Raw genomic sequence first — 6352 nt, 5'->3', positions numbered from 1 at the left:
GGGGGAAGGGTCCCACCCACCTGAAAATCAGAGGGGGCAGAGAAGTTTAAAGGAAGGTTACGTAAGAGGTCTTCGTAGCTTTAAGTGGATGTAGGATTATCGTTGCTCGTGGTGTGAGAACATGGAATGGAATAGAACTTCATTACGCGGCGGTCACTCCAGCGGCGGAGTGTTAATGGAAAAAAGAGGACGAGACCCTTCAGATTATTCAATAACAAAGGCAATTTACGTGGACTTACGTACCGGATCCGTGGCGCAATGGTAGCGCGTCTGACTCCAGATCAGAAGGTTGCGTGTTCGATTCACGTCGGGTTCAATAGCCCGAACAATAATTCGGTCATTTTTTCCTAGTTGGTTGAATGCAATAACATTTTTTTTAATATAACGATTCCTTCTTGACATATAACTGAGCTAGTGGTGGTTCATTTTTCAGTGTTTTAAGTGTTGGTTTATTTATTTATTTTGAAATTTGTGTTGGTGGGTTCAATATCTTGAACAATGAGAACTAGGTTGTAGCCTAGTGGCAAAGGGTCACAGTGATGCACCCTGCGGCCAGAGTTTGAATCTTGTCAAGAGCGAATTTTTGGTTTCTCATCCCACGTGGGCTTCTTCTATAAAATTATGTCCTGAATGTCGGTGCCCATTCATCTCATTTCGTAATATTCCGAACAATAATCTAGTCCTTTTTTTTTCTAATTGGTTGAATGCAGTGATCTTTTTTTAAACACAACGGTTCTTTTTTGACATGTAACTGAGCTAGTGGTGGTTCATTTTTCAATATTTTAGTGTTGGTTTATGTTTCAGGTGAGGCTAACAACGTGTTTTTTAACACAACGATTCTTTTTTGACATATAAGTGAGCTAGTGGTGGTTCATTTTTCAGTGTTTTAAGTGTTGGTTTATTTATTTATTTTGAAATTTGTGTTGGTTTGTTCAATATATTGAACAATGAGAACTAGGCTATAGCCTGGTGGCAAAGGGTCACGGTGGTGCACCCTGCTGCCAGAGTTCTAATCTCATCGAGAGCGAATTTTTGGTTTCTCACCCCAGGTGGGCTTCTATAAAATTATCTTCTGGGTGCCAGTGCCCATGGATCTCATTTTTTAATATCCTGAACAATTATCTGGCCCTTTTCTCTAATTGGTTGAATGCAATAACCTTTTTTTAACACAACGGTTCCTTTTTGACATATAATTGAGCTAGTGGTGGTTCATTTTTCAGTTTTTTTAGTGTTGATTTATGTTTTTTAAGTTCGTGTTGGTTTATGTTTCAGGTGAGGCTAAGATAAATGGTGTGTACTTAATAACACGGTTCTTTTTCTTGCATAATTGAGCTAAGGATGGTACTACCTTGGTCCCAAAATATAATGAACTAGTAATGGTGACTGATGTTTCAGTTTTTTTTGAAATAATACAGACGGAGACGCTCATGCATACACTACACACATACACTCATCCCTATAAACGTAGACACGCACATCCTATCCTTATGAGCATCTTTGAGAGACCGAGCCGACATATTATCATGAGATTGACCTAGTCAACACACACGGCTTCATAGTCGACGGGAACGTCTTCTTCCACTAAACACACATCGTCAGAAGGTCTGAAATAAGTCCAGGAAAATACGAGCACTATGGTCAAGCCTAAGGATTGAACTCTGACGGAATGAGAATATCACTATCCTTCTAACCATCCAATCACAAGTTGGTTCACAAATTTTGTTATTGAGTATTGGTTTATGTTTTAGATGAGGTTAAGATGCATGGTGTACTAGACAATGTGGTTCTTCTTTCACATAAGCGAGCTTGTAACGCCCCGGATTCGATACGCTAGGTGTCTGCCAGTTATTCGCCGTCTTTGCCATGTCATTTGCTTGCGTGTTGCATTTTATCATGTCATCATTTGCATTGTGTCATCATGTGCATTGCATTGCATTGCATACGTGTTCGTCTCATGCATCTGAGCATTTTCCCCGTTGTCCGTTTTGCAATTCGACACTCCTATGTCCTCCGACGTTCCCCTTTTGTCTCCTGTTGTGAGCGGGTGTTGAACTTTCTCGGAATGGCCCGAGGTTTGCCAAGCGGCCTTGGTATAGCACCGGTAGATCGCCTGTCAAGTTTCGTGCCATTTGGAGGTCGTTTGATACTCCTACGGTTAACCGAGTAACCGTAAAAGCCCTCTTTGTGTTGCAGCCCAACACCCCTCCAAAGTGGCCCAAAACCCATCCTAAGCCCCTCCATGCTTTTGGCCGTTCGATGACGATCGTGTGGGCGAAAACCGTGCTCCATTTGGACTCTCCTAGGCCCCCGAGGCCCGAGCCGCGCCGCCACGCGCCTGGCTCCCGCCGCCTCCGCGCGCCTCCCGCCGGCGCCGACCGCCGTCGCCTCACCGCCCGACCCCGCTGCCGGATCTCCTCCGTCTCCAGCCGGCTCCTCGCCGGAGCACCTCGCCGCCGCCTCCCCGGGTTCCTGCGCACCCCGCCGCCGAGCGCCCTCCGCCACCAAGCCAGCCCCACCGCCGAGCTCCCTCCACCACCAAGCCAGCCCCGCCGCCGGTCGCCAGATCCGGCAAGGCAGCGGCCGGACCCGCCGCCACTGCCACCGGAGCTCCCTCGCCGGAGCTCCCTCGCGTCGCCAGCGCGCCCGCCGCCCTCGGTCTCCCCGATCCAGATCGGATCGGGAGGGATGAACGCCCGCGTGGGCCCTCCTCGGCCCAGCGAGCCCCGAGCCCCAGCCCAGCTCCCCGCCGGCCCGCCTCCTCTCCAATCTGGACCAAGCCCAACATGAGCCCTCCTCTATCCCTCTCCCCGTGCACAACTTAGCTAAATCGTGCTTGATCTGTTTTTTTTCAAAAACTGCTAAGTCCCCGAAAATTTAGACATTTCATGCCCTGTTCATCACATCATAACTCCATGCATACTGCTCCATTTTGTGCGTGTAATATGTCAAAATGTTCGACACGAGATGCTCTATATTTCATTCCATTGTGTAATGTTTGTTTGAGGTCGTCTTGATACCCGAAATCATCGTTGCAAAAGTGCTAAATGATGTTAATCTGCTGAAACTATTATAACTTGGTGATTTATCATTTTCATTGCATTTTGTGTGTGCATCTTATGAGCATGAGCTCTACATGTGTTTTGAACTACATCATGCCATATTTACAGGTGTGCCATCTATGTATTTTTTTCGAGTTGTGTAGTGAGTGCATCAAGCTTGTTAAGTAGGGTACTTGCTGTTGCTGTTTTGCTAGGCTGAATCTGTTATTTCGTGATGCTATGTAAAACTGCTTCTACTAGTCATTCTATGCATAATCTGGAGATATTCACAAAGGATTTTTTGTTACACATGTTATGATATATCAATTCATGCCCCTGGTTGCATTTATAGCATGCTGTAGCTTGTTGTAATCTTGCTCTCAAATTGCTAAATAATGTTGCTGTCAGCCTGTTAACATTAAGTTCAGTTTTGCCATGTGTTTTGCTAGTGATCCATGCACCCTATGAACTTGCTCTTGCCATACTTAGCTTCATAAACATGTCATCTTGCTATTGGTTGCCTTATAATGCCATGTATTGCTCTGTGGTGAGTGGTAGAAGGTCACCAACATGCCTACTTATTGTTGTTCCTGCCATGTTTGAATCTGTCATATCTTTTGCCATGTTTACATGGGTGCCATCATATCTTCTGATCCTTTTTGGCTCATGGTCAGTAAATAACTTTTGTTATATGCATTTAGTATATTCCTGCCATTCCTTAAGTTTCTATGATAAGTTCCTGTAACATGTTGTTTGATAGCTCTAAACATTGCAACCTGATGTTGTTTCTGCTAAGTCTATAAACTATTATTATTTGCAATCTTGTCATGTCTTTTTCAGCATGTTCTAGTGCTTTCTGGAGATAGCTCAGTGTTCATGTTTTGTTATACTTTACCTGTACATCATGCCCATGCCTTTTGTTTTCATGTTAAGGTACTGTAGCATATTGTTTTGATGCTTGCAATATGCCTAGTTGCTGTTTTGGACAGCTTCTCCTTTAAACTTGTATGGAGTGTATGTGTTGAATTGTTGCTCCGTTTTGAGTGTGCTCTATATGAAATTTGCTTGATTTTGCATGTAGTTTCATATTATGATGTTGCATCCATGTTTTGGTGTGTTTGCTTGATGGTTGAATGCATTTTGCATCAATGCCATGTTAACTTGTTTTGCTCATATCTTCTAGGCCGTAGCTCCGAATTAAATGAACTTTATATGTAACTTGACTAGAATCTCGTGTAGATCATCTTGGTGCATCTTAACATGCTTTTTAACAACTTGAACATAAGGTTTATCCAGATCTGGACCAATTTCGAAATTTGCATATGAGGACTTACCGGAATTGTTATATGTTGTTTCCGGCTCATTTAAACTTGCTTTGATGTGTTGCTCTTGTTTGCTTCATCTCTTGCCATGAGTAGCTTCATGTAGCCTTGTCATGCATCATGCTTGGTTGTGCGTCATGTCATGTATATGTGTGGTGTGTTTACCATGTTGTGTGCTTCTTCTCGATAGTTCCCGTTTCGTTGCGATCGTGAGGATTCGTTCGTCTTCGCTTGGTTCGTCTTCGTGGCTTCATCTTCTTAATCGACTCGTTCTTCTTCCTAGCGGGATTTCAGGCAAGATGACCGTCACCTTGGATCTCATTACTATCATTGCTATGCTAGTTGCTTCGTTCTATCGCTTTGCCGCGCTACCTATCTTTTGTTGATCAAGCCTCCCAAATTGCCATGTCAGCCTCTAACCTTTTCACCCTTCCTAGCAAACCATTGCTTGGCTATGTTACCGCTTTGCTCAGCCCCTCTTATAACGTTGCTAGTTGCAGGTGAAGTTGAAGATTGCCCCATGATGAACAGGTTTATGTTGGGATATCACAATATCTCTTATTTAATTAATGCATCTATATACTTGGTAAAGGGTGGAAGACTCGGCCTTATGCCTGGTGTTTTGTTCCACTCTTGCCGCCCTAGTTTTCGTCATACCGGTGTTATGTTCCTGGATTTTGCGTTCCTTACGCGGTTGGGTGATTTATGGGACCCCCTTGACAGTTCGCTTTGAATAAAATTCCTCTAACAAGGCCCAACCTTGGTTTTACCATTTGCCTCACCTAGCCCTTTTTCCCTTGGGTTTCCGGAGCCCGAGGGTCATCTTTATTTTAGCCCCCCGGGCCAATGCTTGTCTAAGTGTAGGTCCAAACCGAGCGATGTCCGGCGCCCCCTGGGCAACCAGGGTCTATGCCAACTCGTCGTCTTGCTCATCCAGTGTGCCCTGAGAACGAGATATGTGCAGCTCCTATCGGGATTTGTCGGCACATACGGGCGGCTTTGCTAGTCTTGTTTTACCATTGTCGAAATGTCTTGTAAACCGGGATTCCGAGTCTGATCGGGTCTTCCTGGGAGAAGGTATATCCTACGTTGATCGCGAGAGCTTATCATGGGCTAAGTTGGGACACCCCCGCAGGGTATAAACTTTCGAAAGCCGTGCCCGCGGTTATGGGCAGATGGGAATTTGTTAATGTCCGGTTGTAGATAACTTGACACCAGATCCGAATTAAAACGCATCAACCGCGTGTGTAGCCGTGATGGTCTCTTCTCGGTGGAGTCCGGGAAGTGAACACGGTTTCTGGGTTATGCTTGACGTAAGTAGGAGTTCAGGATCACCTCTTGATCATTGCTAGCTTCACGACTGTTCCTTTGCTTCTCTTCTCGCTCTTATTTGCGTATGTTAGCCACCATATATGCTTAGTCGCTACTGCAACCTCACCACTTTACCCCTTCCTTTACCATTAAGCTTTGCTAGTCTTGATACCCATTGTAATGGGATTGCTGAGTCCTCGTGGCTCACAGATTACTACAACAACAGTTGCAGGTACAGGTTCTGCGATGATCATGACGCGAGAGCGATGTTTGCTTGTCTTGGAGTTCTTCTTCTGTTTCTTCTTCGATCAGGGGATAGGTTCCAGGTCGGCAGCTGTAACGCCCCCAATTTGATGGTACACTAATCATGCACGCAAATGTGTACGATCAAGATCAGGGACTCACGGGAAGATATCACAACACAACTCTAAAAGTAAAATAAGTCATACAAGCATCATATTACAAGCCAGGGGCCTCGAGGGCTCGAATAAGAGTGCTCGATCATAGACAAGTGAGCGGAAGCAACAATATCTGAGTACAGACATAAGTTAAAAAAGTTTGCCTTAAGAAGGCTAGCACAACTGGGATACAAATCGAAAGAGGCGCAAGCCTCCTGCCTGGGATCCTCCTAACTACTCCTGGTCGTCGACAGCAGCCTGCACGTAGAAGAAGGCACCTCCA

The 6352-nt window shown here is 45.0% G+C and overlaps 1 non-coding gene across 1 annotated transcript; it reads left to right on the top strand.

Moving 5' to 3' along the window:
- The first annotated feature begins 244 nt into the window (after positions 1 to 244).
- On the top strand, positions 245 to 316 carry TRNAW-CCA. Its single transcript has one exon. It is a non-coding gene; the product is annotated as a tRNA-Trp (tRNA).
- The last annotated feature ends 6036 nt before the right edge of the window (positions 317 to 6352 follow it).

The sequence above is a fragment of the Triticum dicoccoides genome, chromosome 2B (assembly GCF_002162155.2).
Source record: "Triticum dicoccoides isolate Atlit2015 ecotype Zavitan chromosome 2B, WEW_v2.0, whole genome shotgun sequence".
Classification (NCBI taxonomy): Eukaryota; Viridiplantae; Streptophyta; class Magnoliopsida; order Poales; family Poaceae; genus Triticum; species Triticum dicoccoides.
This window is presented reverse-complemented; position numbering and strand designations above follow the sequence as displayed.